The 14,717-nt window shown below is 33.1% G+C and overlaps 2 long non-coding RNA genes across 2 annotated transcripts in view; one reads left to right on the top strand and one right to left on the bottom strand.

The window, feature by feature from the left end:
• The window catches only part of LOC143054561 (uncharacterized), a 37,799-nt gene that overhangs the window by 19,589 nt on the left and 3,493 nt on the right, over window positions 1-14,717 (bottom strand). The gene's annotated exons all lie outside the window — the stretch shown is intronic.
• On the top strand, window positions 171-13,220 carry LOC143054560 (uncharacterized). Its single transcript, XR_012971731.1, has 7 exons — window positions 171-500; window positions 1,165-1,293; window positions 2,918-7,661; window positions 8,158-8,939; window positions 9,694-9,753; window positions 10,703-10,759; window positions 12,555-13,220. It is a non-coding gene; the product is annotated as an uncharacterized LOC143054560 (long non-coding RNA).

The following is a 14,717-nucleotide window of genomic DNA, read 5'->3' as shown; positions in this document are numbered from 1 at the left end:
CACACAAAAAAAATACAGACTAAGAATTAATTTTTAAAAGTATAGTCAAGTCTCGAGTTTATATATATTATAAGAATGATCAGATTAGATAAGCTTACATACAAATATTGACAACATGATGCTTTTTAATTAGCTCTAAGAATTGGTTTATATTTCCGAACTAATTGTAATATTTTCTTTATAGAAAAATTGTGCAATCGTTAAAATTAAATCTTAATGTGGCAGTTACTGCAACTACTGGAATGGCAAGTCTGCAGATTGGCCATGGTGCAACTACTTTGCACCATTGGGCCGGGATACTTGATGGTCGTCATACATATGAAAAGTTGGCAGAATTATTTGACAATGATGACCAGTTTTCTAATGCCAAGAAGAGAATTGAAGAAGCTGATACACTGATAATTGATGAAATATCAATGCTGTCATTAAAAGTGTTTGAAATGGTTGAATTTGTGTGCAGGCATGTCAAAAAGAATACCAAAATTTTTGGTGGTATATAGGTATTATTTGCTATTATAATGTGTTTGATAATGTGTATGAAATGACTGACAAAGGTACATCAGCTATGCACAAAGCAAACAATTATACATGTATATATTTTTTTAATTTTTCAGAATAAAGTAGCTAAATTAAGGACATTTAACTTTTTAAGAACATCAGCCAAACAATAGATACAAATATATACCACTATTTAGATGTTCAGCTCACTATGATTTTTCTTAATTGTCTTGTTCTATATGAGTTAAAGAATTATGGTCTTTCATGCATGATTTAAAATGGATTTGTGCAATTAAATTCATAATTATTTATATTAATATAAAAATTCTATCTGTGTCTTCATAACATAGAAACCAAATAATTACAAATGATAACATGTGATATGAGTGTCAATGAGATAACTCTATCCAAGTCACAATGTATAAAAAGTTCAACAATTATAGGTCAAAGTACAGCCTTCAACACGGAACATTAGTTCATATTGAATAGTAAGCTATAAAGGGCAGCAATTTAGGTTTATTATACTCCCACTTTAAAAAAGGGGGTGTACTTTTTTACAAATGTCTGTCCATCACTCAGTCCGTCCCATGAAATTTTTGTCGCATAAATTATTGATTTATATATCACCAAGATCATAGAAAATGTAATTCATGTTTTTTCCCACAGGTGATAGGATGTGGTGATTTTAAACAGTTGCCACCAGTACCAAATCGCCGATATGATGATCACGGTGCATACTGCTTTGAAAGTGATAAATTCAATTTGTCATTTCCTCATCACATCAATTTAATAGAGGTAAAATATGTTCAATTCATGCTAAAACCCTATCAAGTATATATACCGGTACACATTTTTGGATCAGATTTTTCTCCCTTTTATTCAGGTTATTGTGTATGCTATTTTAATTATGCCCCACCTACGATAGTAGAGGGGCATTATGTTTTCTGGTCTGTCTGTCCCATGACCGGTCAGGGTAGTTTTTGATGAAGTTGAAGTCCAATCAACTTGAAACTCAGTACACATGTTCCCTATGATATGATATTTCCATTTTAATGCCAAATTATAGTTCTTAACCCAATTTCAAGGTCCACTGAACATATGATAGTGCAAGAGGCACAAATTTGATACATTAGCATGACTGAGGACAAGACTCATAAAATATAGGGAGCAAACATTTATTGCTATGCCTATTTATTCCTTGGTCATTGATTTCCTGATGATATCTTGAGTATCTATTACTTGATTGAAATAAATCTTGTACCCATGGAAAACTGTATATTTAAACAAGGAAAAAATTAGTATATTGTAAAAGCTTTTATTTGTCCTTCAAAGTAGTATATAATTAGGGCCCTGTCTAGTGGCAGGTCGACATATATATGAACAGTCTGTCCGTCTGTAACAAACTGTGTCTGCTCTATATCTTGAGAACCATTATCATTTCAAAATTTTGTAGGTCAAAGTTCTAGGTAAAAAACTTAGGTTTCAGTATAGAACCCCATGGCCATGGTCTATTGAAAAGATTGTGTCGGCTCTATATCTTAAAAAACATTATGATTTCAAAGTTCTTACTTGACATGTATATCAATTGACATCAGAGGGTGTGTCCTTTTATATGTAAAAAGATCAAAGTCAAAAGCTTAGTTAACAGTTGAGATTCAAATGTCATATGGTAAAGATAATGTCTTGTTATTTACAGCGGGGCCCACAGTGATGGCTTCTATCTCTTTGATGTCTATATAAAAAAAAAGATTTGGTGTAATTGCCAATGAGACAACTCTAAACAAGAGACCAAATTAAATGACAAAGAAATTAACGACTATAGGTCACCGTACCCCCTTCAACAATGAGCAAAGCCAATACCGCATAGTCAGCTTTAAAAGGCCCCGAAATAACAAATGTAAAACAATTCAAACAAGAAAACTAACGGCCAAATTAATGTATAAATAAAAGAACGAAAAACAAATATGTAACACAGCAACAAACGACAACCATTGAATTACAGGCTCCTGACTTGGGACAGGCACATACTTAAATAATGTGGCGGGGTTAAACATGTTAGCCAGATCCTAACCCTCCCCCTAACCTTGGACAGTGGTGTAACAGTACAACATATAGGAACGAACTATAAAAATCAGTTGAAAAAGGCTCAACTCATCAGATGGATAGAAATACATCTAACAAAAACAGAGTGGCTCAGCACTTAAACATCCCAACAACAGAATGACTATTAGTACTGATCTGAAAGTACTCGCAGTTACTGACAGCTAGTTCAAAGCCAAAAACGACTATTAAAAAAAATCATGCAAAATTTTAGTTAATTTAAAATCTTAGAAATTCAAACAATTTCTGAATTGGTAGCTGCTTCACACTTCTTGTAAAACATTAGCCACTTAAAGTATTTGATTCACTTTTTTTTCAGGTTGTCAGGCAGCATGAGGTTATGCTCATTAAAGCAGTAAACCAGCTTTGTGATGGAATGCCAGATGAACAAACTGTTTCTTTCCTAAAACAACTGGATCGTCCATTGAATGTACCAAATCATGAAGTCACAAAATTATTTGGAACCAATTTTGATGCTCAGTTTATTAATCATGAAATGTTGGAAGAAATAGATGAAGACTTGGTGGTTTACAAGGCTGAAGATGAAGGGAATGTACGTATTTTGAGAGACTGTGTGGCTCCCAAAAGCCTACTGTTGAAGAAAGGTGCCAAAGTCATTTTAGTCAAAAATATTACTCAGGGACTTTGTAATGGCATGCAGGGAGTTGTACACCATGTGGCAAAGGATATTCTTCCTATTATCAACTTTAATGGAAAGTTAGTTACTCTTGAAAGAGCTTCCTTTGATGTTTTTGATCTGAAACAACAGAAGAATTTGGCTAGCAGGAAACAGTTTCCTGTAATATTGGCATTTGCACTTACTGTACATAGAGCACAAGGACAGACACTGCAAAATGTGGAAGTTGATTCTTTTTCATTTTTTGCTCCAGGACAGATGGGTGTTGCAGTTGGGCGTGCAGTCAGCATTGACGGTTTAAGGCTGGTTAATTATAACAGTTCAGCTGCTAATAAGAAACATCCAGATATTGTTTATGAATTTTATGACAGAGTTTTTAATGATTTTTTAGATGATTTATCCTGTTGTAAGGATACATTTGTTATGCCATCTGTCGAATGTCCCCCGCCAGATGACCCAACTGATCAGGATCCAGATGATACTTATATTTGTATGGACATGGATGAACTGCCAGTTTTAGCTTCACCATGGGATATTTTTGAATTTCAAACAGAAAATAAATCTGCGCCATTTATGTCGGATATATCTCCTGATTTCTTCGTATCATTACCTTTGAAAGACCATGTGAATTATCTATATTATAATGTTGATGCCATTGTTAGTGCGAAATTGGATAATTCTGATAATTGGATTAATGCATACACCAAGTTGAATGAATTTGTGTTATCTGATAAACATATATTGTCTATTCAGAAACTATTTAAAGTGAACAATATAAATAAATATCAGAATAAATTGTCCACCAAAATAGTATTTTGGTTAATGAATAAAGAAATAGAAAAAAAAGCTAAAGCTGTAACTGCTAAACAGATAACTGACATTGAGGCTGAAACAAGCATAGAGGAAGAATTGTCCTCAGCAGGAAAAAGCAAAATTAGGTATTTGACTGGAGCCTGTGTCCAAAAAATTACTAAACGTTTAAAAGAGTCTGTATTAAGAAAAATGGGTCAGAGCACCAAAAAAAGCAAGCTGGCTATGAGGATGGACTATAAAAAACAGTGTTTGCTGAAGCAGTTTCGCATTAGTGAATTAGATGTTGCTGACAATGATGAAAGTATGGTTGAAATTGATTTTAAGCAAGGACCATCGAGGGGTTTAACAATACCAAATGACAGTGTATTTAACTTTTTCCTGTCTTTACATAGTGTATTACAACATAAATTAAGTCTGAAACAAATGCATTTATATTTGGAAGACTTGCATAACCATTGTAGGAATGCTGTTGATAATGATGATGTACTAATTGGCAAATGGATTTCATTATTTGATATTCAGGATGATGGTAAAATTGAAGATGAACTATTTTTAACACTTATTATGGAATTATATCGGGATGTAACTGAACATTTTATTAGAATTTCTTTTGTTGATTCTTTAAAATATTTCAAAAGAACCATTCCAAGGAAAAAAAAACAGGCATTAAGGACAAAAATACAAGCCTTGGGCGATAGGCAAACCCCTTCTTCTTCGAAGGTTGTTAGTCCTAAAAGGAAGAATAAATGTAGTAAAGATGATGAACACTTATCTCTTTCAAAAAAGAAAAACTTTGCACATGAATGGTCTGAAAGTGAAATATATATTTGTTCCTTATGTATGTTGGAATGCGATTGGGAACCAGCAGAAATGCAATTTGAAAGTATTGCATGTGACAAATGCAACTGCTGGTTCCATTACAAATGTGTAAATATCAAAGGAACAGAGAAATTTTTGAAGAAAGACCAGAATAATTGGTTCTGTCCTAATTGCAGCAGAAAAGGTAAAGGAAAGGGAAAAGGTCGTGGTAGAGGAAAATCCACTTGATTAATCTAGACTTTAATTTAAAAAAAATATAATATGATGTCAATTTTCATATACATACATATATATGGAAAATTTATCAATTCAGTGAAATGCTTCATTATTTCATCACAAATCAAATGGAACATTGCATAGAAAATTATTCAATTCAGTGAAATGTTTGGTTATTTCATCACAAATCAAATGGAACATTGCAGCAAGATATGTTTTGAGTCAATCGCACGTTTACAGAACCATTCATGTGCCAAAAGAAATCGCAATCAGTGAAATGTTTGGTTATTTCATCACAGCAAAAGTCAGCCATGTATGCATTTAACTTTCAGCAAGATGTTTGGTTATTTCATCACAGCAAAAGTCATCCATGTATGCATTTAACTGTTTCAGCAAGACATTTAGTTATTTCATCACAGCAAAAGTCATCCATGTATGCATTTAACTGTTTCAGCAAGACATTTAGTTATTTCATCACAGCAAGAGTCATCTATGTATGCATTAAACTGTTTCAGCAAAACGTTTGGTTATTTCATCACAGCAAAAGTCATCCATGTATGCATTAAACTGTTTCAGCAAAACGTTTGGTTATTTCATCACAGCAAAAGTCATCCATGTATGCATTAAACTGTTTCAGCAAGACGTTTGGTTATTTCATCACAGCAAAAGTCATCTGCGTATGCATTAAACTGTTTCAGCGAAACATTTGGTTATTTCATCACAGCAAAAGTCATCCATGTATGCGTTAAACTGTTTCAGCAAAATGTTTGGTTATTTCATCACAGCAAAAGTCATCCATGTATGCGTTAAACTGTTTCAGCAAAACGTTTGGTTATTTCATCACAGCAAAAGTCATCCATGTATGCGTTAAACTGTTTCAGCAAAACGTTTGGTTATTTCATCACAGCAAAAGTCATCCATGTATGCTTAAACTGTTTCAGCAAAACGTTTGGTTATTTCATCACAGCAAAAGTCATCCATGTATGCGTTAAACTGTTTCAGCAAAACGTTTGGTTATTTCATCACAGCAAAAGTCATCCGTGTATGCATTAAACTGTTTCAGCAAAACGTTTGGTTATTTCATCACAGCAAAAGTCATCCATGTATGCGTTGAACTGTTTCAGCAAGACGTTTGGTTATTTCATCACAGCAAAACTGGGACATGTATGCATTAATCTGGTTCAGCAAGACGTTTGGTTATTTCATCACAGCAAAACGGGGACATGTATGCATTAATCTGGTTCAGCAAGACGTTTGGTTGTTTCATCACAGTAAAACTGGGACATGTATGCATTAATCTGGTTCAGCAAGATGTTTGGTTATTTCCTCACAGCAAAACTGGGACATGTATACATTAATCTGGTTCAGCAAGACATTTGGTTATTTCATCACAGCAAAACTGGGACATGTATACATTTATCTGGTTCAGCAAGACGTTTGGTTATTTCATCACAGCAAAATGGGGTCATGTATGCATTAATCTGGTTCAGTAAGACGTTTGGTTATTTCATCACAGCAAAAGTGGGACATGTATTCATTAATCTGGTTCAGCAAGACATTTGGCTATTTCATCACAGCAAAAGTAGGACATCTATGCATTTGCCAATATACTTAGGAGTAAGTCATCTGTTTCAGCAAGACATTTAGTTATTTCATCACAGCAAAAGTAGGACATCTATGCATTTGCCAATATACTTAGGAGTAAGTCGTCTGTTTCAGCAAGACATTTAGTTATTTCATCACAGCAAAAGTAGGACATCTATGCATTTGCCAATATACTTAGGAGTGTGTCATCTGTTTCAGCAACACATTTAGTTATTTCATCACAGCAAAAGTAGGACATTTATGCATTTGCCAATATACTTAGGAGTAAGTCATCTGTTTCAGCAAGACATTTAGTTCTTTCATTACAGGAAAAGTAGGATATCCATTTGCCACTTGGTATATTCAGCGAAATGTTTGGTTATTTCATCACAAGAACACTGGGACGAACCTTTGCCACTGGAACATTCATTTCAGCAAAATGTTTGGTTATTTCATCACAAGAAACTGGGACGAACCTTTGCCACTGGAACATTCAATTCAGCAAAATGTTTGGTTATTTCATCACGAAAAAAATGGGACAAGCCTTTTCAACTTGGTACATTCAATTCAGCAAAATGTTTGGTTATTTCATCACGAAAAAAATGGGACAAGCCTTTTCAACTTGGTACATTCAATTCAGCAAATTGTTTCGTTATTTCATCACAAGAAAACTGGGACAAGCCTTTTCAACTTGGTACATTCAATTCAGCAAAATGTTTGGTTATTTCATCACAAAAAACTGGGACAGGCCTATGCACTTGATCATTTAATTCAGCAAAATGTTTGGTTATTTCATCACGAGAAAACTGGGACAAGCTTTTCACCTTGGTACATTCAATTCAGCAAAATGTTTGGTTATTTCATCACAAAAAACTGGGACAGGCCTATGCACTTGATCATTTTATTCAGCAAAATGTTTGGTTATTTCATCACAAGAATCTGGGACATGCAGTTGCCACATTCTGGGACAAGGAAAAAGGAAGTTAGTAGAAAGGTGTGTTTTATTAAGCCACATAATTTTGTTATTTGAGGTTAATTTCAACTTCTTTTTGAGATTTCCCCACTAATAATAGAACCTGATGTATAACCAAAGAAAACATGAATATAAAAAAAAGAAGTTGTGTGATTGCCAATGATACAAATCTTCACAAGAGACCAAATGACACAGAAGTTAAACAACTACAGGTCACTGTACTGCCTTCAACAATGAGTAAAGCCCATACTGCAGAATAAGCTATAAAAGGCACTAAAATGACAAATGTAAAACAATTCAACCCAGAAAACAAGGCCTAATTAATGTAAAAAAAATGAACGAAAAAACAAATATGGACACAACAACAAGCCACAACCAGGGTTGGGGGGGGGGGGGGGTGATGTGGAGAAGAGAATATATTAGGTTGAATTCATGATTATTAAGTTTTGCAGTCTGCCTGTTAATATTTTGAATATGAAACATTATTAATTTCACAATTTATATGTAACTATTACAGGAGGATATAAAATAGTTTCATCACAAGAAAACTGGGACATGACATTGCCACATAAAATTCAGCAAAATGTTTGGTTATTTCATCACAAGAAAAGCGGGACATGCCATTGCCACATAAAATTCAGCAAAATGTTTGGATATTTCATCACAAGAAAACTGGGACATGTATGCCATTGCAACCATGTTAAATTCAGCAAAATGTTTGGTTATTTCATCACAAGAAAACTGGGACATGCCATTGCCACATTAAATTCATCAAAATGTTTGGATATTTCATCACAAGAAAACTGGAACTTGCCATTGTCACATTAAGTTCATCAAAATGTTTGGATATTTCATCACAAAAAAAACTAGGACTTGCCACTGCCACATCAAGTTCAGCAAAATGTTTGGATATTTCATCACAAGAAAACTGGGACTTGCCACTGCCACATCAAGTTCAGCAAAATGTTTGGATATTTCATCACAAGAAAACTGGGACTTGCCATTGCCACATCAAGTTCAGCAAAATGTTTGGATATTTCATCACAAGAAAACTGGGACTTGCCACTGCCACATTAAGTTCAGCAAAATGTTTGGATATTTCATCACAAGAAAACTGGGACTTGCCATTGCCACATTAAGTTCATCAAAATGTTTGGATATTTCATCACAAGAAAACTGGGACTTGCCATTGCCACATTAAGTTCAGCAAAATGTTTGGATATTTCATCACAAGAAAACTGGGACTTGCAGTTGCCACATTTTTGGACATTACAGATTAAAATGAGTGATGAGAGGAAGGTATGTTAAGCCATATTTTTTTTTATTTGATTCTTTATTACACAATATCAATCAAAACCAAGCAGTAAATTATAGTTCTATAAAATCAAATCAAAGGTTTGAGGTCATTTTCAACTTCTTTTGGGGATTTTTTTCTTTTATATTTGTTGATAGAACTTGATTTTATACCATGAATACCAAAGACAACATGAATATAAAAAAGATGATGTGGTGTGATTGCTAATGAGACAACTCTTCACAAGAGACCAAATGACACAGAAATTACCAAATATAGGTCACCGTATAGCCTTCAACAATGAGCAAATCCCATTTTCTTAAGATTATACCATAGCAAACTATGATATTATTTAGTTATACCATGGTTTATTTTTAGCAATTGTTCTATTTAAAAGCGACCTTGACCACAATTATACCATAGTTTTATGATGTCACAACAATTTGAATTCTTTTTGAAATATCTTTTTGGCTCTGAAAAGAGCCTTTTCAGCAAAAGCTGTAAACTCATCATCAGCTTTAATCTTCTGATTCCCCGTTGACAAGATTCTATTTCTTCTGACATGTGTCCTTGCTGCTCTCCCTCATTAAAATTTATTTAAATCGATTCTTGTCCATCATCAGCTTTCACATCTTTGTGTCGTTTCGTCCATGCAATTCATCCTGAATCTCCATTGCAACAAAATTATAGCTGGACAAAAACCATCTTTAAACATTCATTCTTAAAATTGTCCATGTAATGTTATTTTTACGTTTGCAGCAATTCGTGAAAGTCCTTGTAATTGTCATTGTCAAGGATTGGATCTTTTCCTATATACAGGTAAATCTAAATCTTCACATATTTGAGTCAGGCTAATGTCTCCTTCTCCATCATTATGTCATCCCAGACTTTTTTATTTTTTTTATTTTTTTGGGTCCGAATTCAGTATGCCTGAAGTTAGAATATTAAAATTTAAATATAACGTATACATAAATCCGGACATCCTGGCATTTCAATTTTTCAGGTGGTGATGCCAATAGGAATCCTCTAGATTTTTCCTCTATTTGAAGGTAATGACTGAATATTTTTATTGCTGATTATTTTTTAACCGATGGATATAGTACATGTAGTATGAAAAAAATCAAAATGGAGATATTATATAGTGTCTTTAACAACATTAAAAGAGTAAAATTGTGATATTTAACTGGTGTCGATACATATCAATTAAATTCATTTGCATTGAAGTCTATGAAAAGTCTAGAGGATTCCTATTAGTTTCATCTCTCAACATTGTTTACATAACTAAAATGCCCGAGCAAAAATGCTAATCATTGATTGGTCAGTTATAAGTTGTGATGTCACTGCAAATTTATGTATGTATAAAAAAGAGGATGTGGTGTGATTGCCAATGAGACAACTCTTCACCAGAGACCAAATGACACAAAAAATAATGGCCTGATTAATTTACAAAAAAATTAACAAAAAACAAATATGTAACTCAACAACGAATTACAGCCTCCTAACTTGGGACAGGCACAAACATACATAATGTGGCGGCTTAACCATGTTAGCGGCATCCTAACCCTCCCCTAACTTGAGACAGTGGTAACAGTACAACATACGAACGAACTATAAAAATCAGTATTGTTTGAAAACCCATGGACAACCTCACAAGACAACGTCCAGGGATGTCAACAAAAACCTTGGTATCATTTACAGTACACTGAAAAACTATCCAAAAACTATAAAATATGTATAACATAATTATTTTCATAACTAACTATTACAGGAAGAAGTGAAATATTTTCATCACAAGAACACAGGATGTTAACTGGATTTTTTTTCAGTTAAGTATATATATATATTAATCAGTAACTAAAATAGAAAATCAAAAATGCCCCAGATTTAACAGTCAGGGGTATGACTCAAACAAGTGATTTCATTATCGCTTATTTCAGTGATTTTCAAATTTCAGTAATCACCTATTTAAGTGATTTTGGTGTTTTCTTTGATCTTCAAATGCTGATTTCACTAATTTTCCATGAAATGGCAATTTTTTCTGAAATTTGTCTACATAGATCAATTATCTCTTTATCTTGATATATCAATTTTATCAGTGCGCTTGGGCAGCAAGTTAGTGCGCTGAAGCTTTTAAAAGAACCCTTGGGACTATTTCTGTCTTCTATATACTATATTTCTAGAGTTTACTACTCTACCAATAACATAAAGGTCAACACATTTATGTAATCTGCTTTGTTTTCTTTATAATTAGTATGATTTACTTCAAGGTTTTGACCGTATCTACAAATTATCCCAGTTTAAGCATAATCCAAATAAATTTTAAAAACTGACAAAATAATTTAGCAAAAGAGCATTTTTGCATGTATTCAGTTGTATTTTCAATAGAATAGTTTTTTTAACCCTATGTAAATCTAGATTGTGGGTAAATTATTGAGAAAATGTTATATTTTTGAGTGTAAATTCACATTGCGATAAGACGTGTCACGGTACTTGTCTATCCCAAATTCATGTATTTGGTTTTGATGTTATATATATATGTTATATTTGTTATTCTCGTGGGATTTTGTCTATATGTGTTACATTTTAGTGTTATGTCGTTGTTCTCCTCTTATATTTAATGCGTTTCCCTCGGTTTTAGTTTGTTATCCCGATTTTGTTTTTTGTCCATGGATTTATGAGTTTTGAACAGCGGTATACTACTGTTGCCTTTATAATAAGTGATTTAATGTTTACATCTCAAATCACTTATGCAAGTGATTTTAAAAAGTGTTTCTAATTTTATAAACATTTTTCATTTTTCAATAGCGCAATCACTTTAATAGGTGATCCTGAAATCACTTGTTTAAGTAGTACCCCTGACTGTTTAATGTTTAGTCAATAAATTCAATGTTTTAAATAATATCAAACGTACCAGGCTTTTAATGTTAACCAGACACCTGTTTTGTGTAATCAACACTTATCAGTGACTCAAATCGAAATATTAGTTAGGCAAAAAAAAATCTAGAGCATAAGACAAAATGATATTTGATATAAGTGCCAATAAGACAATGTAATAGTTATGTAATTTATGACACAGGTATTGACTCACTCCAAAGAGCAAGCTATAATGGCCAAGGCATTGCCAGTGTAAAACAATTTAAAAGGAAAACCAACACATACAAAACAGGAAAAACTGATGACCAATAAATGATTTTTTCGTGGTAAAGTCAATATTCCAGATACAATAAGAACTAGACTTGCCATTGCGAGCAATAGCAGATGTCACCCCGTTCCCCCATTGCCAGGCCATCTGGCCGTTTCCATGACAACGGCAGCCATTTTGAAATTTCCAAAAGTCAAAAAACATATCTTTATATGCTAAATCAACTGTCTATAAAGTTTCATAAAATTTGGAGAATTTTGAAAATTTTCGAGTTTTTTGCCATTTCTATGGTAATAATAACAATGAATAATAAGCTAATAAGAATAGATCTTTTATATTTGTCGTTTGGAATGATTGTAAGGTACACACGTCCAACTTTCAGGACATTAAGTTTTACATCATTAAGAATTGCATTTTACAGTCAATACATTGTAGTACTTTTATTATTTCAGTGAAATATTTGTTTATTTCATTACAGGAGCACAGGAGCACTGGACATTTATTGATTCTTTCCATAGCAACACCACCAACAGCAGCAAAAAAGTTCAAGCATTTCAAGAATGGAATGTTCTGTCCAAACAAACATGTCTATCACACCTTCAAGAGCTGACATTGGAATCATTATTAGTAGAATGGAAAACAGGGATAAAATCTAGCAAAAGGCCCAGTCGCACATGGCCCCTAGATTTTGAGCTGGGCTACTAAATTACCTGGAAAATATACTGACTCAAAGACAGACTGAAATACAGACATTGACTGAAGAAATGAATGAGGACAAAGAAAAGATGGGAGCAGATTACAAACAAAAGCTTGCTAATATAGAATCCATACTGAAGAAAGAAATGGCAAATCAGAATGATTTAATGAATGAATTAAAACAAAATAAAGAAATAAAGAGTCAATGAGCTTCAGTCTGCTCTTCGTGAAAAAAGACCAAGCTATGAAACTTCTCTAAAAACCAGTAAAAGTGCTTGGGACTATGAACTCATTAATTTTAGGGAAGAGTATAGTGTGAAAATGTCAGAAATTGAAAGAGAAAAAAACAGACAAATAGAGGATGTAAAGCAAAGAAGACTGAACATGGAAGAATCATGTCATATTCTGGAAGATAAATGGAAACATCCTTGGCTGAAAAAAATAGTTTAAAGCAATAGGTAACAATTTAACTAGATAAAAGTGATCTTGTTCATGTATTTTTTTGCATGTTAACTTTTTATACATTGTGATTTGGATGGAGAAGTGTCTCATTGGCACGCATACCACATCTTATTTATATTTGAATACTTTCATCAAACTTTTATTGAAAAAGTCACCTTTAAAAAAAAAATAGTGATAAAAACATTAAAAAAAAACAATTGAGACATGATGACAAAGCTATACATTTTGTATGAAGCCATTCTTAGATTGCGTGCACGATCAACGGTTTGACAAGCCTATTATATTGCTCAAAGACCATTCAATTCTTATAATTACATATTTTTGCTAGGATGAAGGAAAAAACAATCTCTATCATTTTTTTGTATATATTTACCTGTACATATAAAGCATGTGCTATCATGGGTGTTACATATCATTGTGCTATGAAGAATGATGTGAGATTGTTGTTAGCCAATCAAAATAACAGATTTATATGTTGAAATATACTAGTACTGTAATGTAATTATTTGGATTAAAAGGGGTGTTTTTTTTACCTGCGTCACCAACGGTGAAAGCAGGTCTAGTAACCGCTCGACTCCGTCCGTCATTCCGTCCGTCCGAAAGACTTGCATATCAACTTTAGTCAAAGATTTCTTGGCTTCTATGAAAGGGAATGATTTTATATTTGGTCCAGAGCTTGATCATGTTGAGTTGTAAAGTGTAAGCAATTTTTAGATCTGCGATGCAGCCACTTCCTGTTTGCTGATAGTTTGAAATTTAGCTACTCAGTGTACAAGGAAAATTTTTCGTCAAAGTTTTCTTGGCTTCTATGAAAGGGAATGATTTTATATTTGGTCCAGAGCTTGATCATGTTGAGTTGTAGTGTGTAAGCAATTTTAAGATTTGCGGTGCAGCCACTTCCTGTTTGCCGATAGTTTGAAATTTAGCTACTCAATGTACAAGGAAAATTTTTCGTCAAAGTTTTCTTGGCTTCTATGAAAGGGAATGATTTTATATTTGGAACAGAGCTTGACTATGTTGAGTTGTAGGGTGTAAGAAATTTAAAGATCTGTGGTGCAGCCACTTCCTGTTTGCCGAAAGTTTGAAATTTAGCCACTTATTGTACAAGGAAAATTTTTAGACAAAATTTTTTGGTTTCTATTGAAGGAATTGTTTTAGATTTTCTGTAGAGCAAATATATGCAGTGACGCAGGTCCAGACCAGTATTGGTCTTGAATGCTGGATACTATCCATGCATGTCTGTGTCCACACAGTAAATTAATTATAAATTTCCGGATCTGCATTATTCATCATACGTAGCTGTTATAGTTTTAAATGATAAAAGCAAACAGTTTTACAATTTTTTTTCTAATTATTCATTTGACAATATATAGTTTTCTTATTATTTCAGTGAGACGTTTCAATATTTCATCACATGAACACTGGGACATCTATAGAAACAAGTGGGACATGCAGTTTATTGATATTCTAAATAAAAAAAAAT

This window comes from Mytilus galloprovincialis, chromosome 12 (genome assembly GCF_965363235.1).
Source record: "Mytilus galloprovincialis chromosome 12, xbMytGall1.hap1.1, whole genome shotgun sequence".
NCBI lineage: Eukaryota > Metazoa > Mollusca > Bivalvia > Mytilida > Mytilidae > Mytilus > Mytilus galloprovincialis.
This window is presented reverse-complemented; position numbering and strand designations above follow the sequence as displayed.